Below are 2,978 nucleotides of genomic sequence, written 5' to 3' on the forward strand. Positions count from 1 at the left end.
GTGTTACAACTCAACAATAAAAGAACAAACGACCCAATTTAAAAATGGGCAAAAGACTTGCACAGACATTTGTCCAAAGAGGAAATACAAATGGCAGGAAAAAAAACAAAACAAAAAAAAAAACCACATGAAGAAATGCTCAACATCACTAGTGATTAGCTAAATGCAAATCAAAACTACAATGAGATATCACTTCACACCTATCAGAGTGGCCATTATTAAAAAGACAGAACTACAAGTGTTGGAGAGGATGTGGAGAGATAGGAACATCTATTCACTGTTGGTGGGAATGAAGAATGGTACAGCCACTGTGGAGGACTGTTTGACAATTCCTAAAGAAGCTTAACATAGACTTGCCATGGGACTCTGCAATACTACTGCTGGGTATATGCCCAGAAGAACTGAGAGCAGTGACACAAACAGACATCTGCACACCAATGTTCATAGAAGCATTATTTATGATTGCCAAAAGTTGGAAACAACCCAGGTATCCATCAACAAATGAATGGATAAACAAACTGTAATGTATCAACACAATGGAATATTATGCAGCCATAAGAAGAAATGAAGTTGTAAAGCATATGACAACATGGATGAACCTGGAGGACCTTATGTTGAATGAAGCAAGCCAGACACAAAAGGACAAATACTGCATGATTGTGTTACAATGAACCAAATATATTGTGTAACATATTGGATGATTTTTTTAAAAATTTATATGTATTCAGTACAAAAAAGGCACTAATAAATATTTGTTGGTAGATTATTAGATACTTAACTTTTAAGTAATGTTACAGTTACTTGTTAGACCTTGTACATGGGAAGCAGGCACTCTGCTAAGCTGTAATACATCTGCTCCCCAATAAGAGTTGGTTTATTTTTATTTGTTTTGTTTTTAGAAGGTACTGCGAGTGAACCCAGGACCTGGTACATGGGAAGAATGCTCTCAACCACTGGAGCTGCAGGTTCTCAATCACTTGAGCTACATCTACTCCCCCCAATTCAGTCTTGAATCTCCTGAGTACTTTGCATTTAGTAATGTTCAACAGCTTTGTCAAATTAATGTATTTTATGTATTTTCCTTACAACGGAAGAATTAATAATTTATTGAGATATTTTCTAATTAAGTAATAGTAATGATAAATTCATGTATTGAGTGGTTTAAGATAAGTACACCTCTAATTGGTAAGAATTTAGAATTTCCTTTACCCTTTAATGAATATGTTCTATATATTTAACTATATATTTAAAGTGTTAATTTTTAAATGTACTGAATGCAAAGCATAGGAAAATTATATTAGTGTTTTTCCTTTACTGGCACTTTTACCAAACACCCAGTTTTATAGTTTGCTCCTGTGATGGTAAGTTTTTCTACCTTTGGAATCTGAAGCAGTTAGTCCTTCCATCACTCATTCTTAGTTATGTTTGTATATTGCTCTATCTCTTTGGGCAAAGCCACTGCTGAACAAAACTCTAACTTAGCTGATCAACCATAGAACATGTTATATCCCTCACTCTTTAGAGAAATCACATCATCTTTCTGTTACATTATTTCTACAGGATCCTATAGAATCAACAGATTTCCAACAACCAACAATATGTCCCAGTGCTTTCCTTGAATCCATATTTCACAACAAAAATACATTTTATTGCTATCTTTACCCAATCTCTCAGATGTATCAAATATTTCAAACCTTTTCTTGTTTCTCCCTCTAGTGGTCAATAACAATTCACTGATATGGAAAACAAGGAAAGGGTGAACATTCAACTTGCATATAAATAAATATGAAATGTATTCAAATCTATGTCTCAGAACCGAATAAGTGATTAATTCAGGATACAATTTATCTGATGCTATACATAAATACTCACTATATTGACTCTCTGAATAATAGATATTTATAATTTATTCTAATTGTGGTTTAGTCATATGCTATAAAATTAATTTCCTATTCAGAAAAAAAGTGGTTTTCATATCAAATTATTTCCTTTATTTGAGTACTAAGTGTGTCACTAGAAAATTTTAGTTTTTTAAATGTTTCCTTATGAAGATATTCCTTTGGATAAATTAGTATATTATATTGACTGCTATTATGTAATGGACTCCTTTCAATTTCTAATTTCTTGTATATAAAATGTTAGGAAAAATTGGTTTAATTAGGGATAATTTTAAATTTCATGGTATTTTATAAATAATGAAATGGTCAAATGTGAGTGAGATAAAGAGGGAGTGTGTACATGAGTAATAAATTGTGATTTCAGAGGTGAAACTATGGTCAAGTATTTCTTAATGAGAAAACTTTTAATTTTTAAAATTTCATTTTTTTAACATAGTAAATAGTGAATCATTTTTAAAGGAACACTGTCAAAAGTCATGATATAAAGATCAGCCCGCTTTGCCAAGATTGACAAAATAGACCATTTTTATTAAAGATAGAGTGACCACATAATTTATCATCCAAATCAGGATACTTTTGAGAATGAAGAGGACACGATCAATAACACGAAACATCAGACGTAAACTAGGACTGTCCCAGGCAAACTGGAATACTTGTTTTCTCTAATGGTCTCTAATTTATTAAAAACATAATTTATCTAGTTTATTAAAAACATAAAGCAAATTGTAGCAGTCCTTTTAAGAAGATTGTGGTAAGTCAGTTTCATTTGCTTTGTCCTAAAGTTGCTCCTTCTGGTACTACTGAGAAAGTGTTTACTAAAGTCTTTTTTTATAGGGTAACCAACTCGTGTCAGCTTCCTGGGGACTTTTCCAGTTTTAAAACTGAAAGTCCCGCATCTCAGGCAAACCAGGAAGGTTAGTCAACCTAATCCCTTATGTTAACTTTTTAGCAGGTGGCATCTCCTCCTTGGCCTTGACGTAATGTGGAGCAGGGCACTAGGGGCAAACCTCTGTCTCCTACCCCATCTGACACTTCCCTGCCTCTGCCCTGCCTTCAACCTACTTCCAACTGCCCCAGAGC

The sequence above is a fragment of the Dasypus novemcinctus genome, chromosome 3 (genome assembly GCF_030445035.2).
Source record: "Dasypus novemcinctus isolate mDasNov1 chromosome 3, mDasNov1.1.hap2, whole genome shotgun sequence".
NCBI classification, from domain to species: Eukaryota; Metazoa; Chordata; class Mammalia; order Cingulata; family Dasypodidae; genus Dasypus; species Dasypus novemcinctus.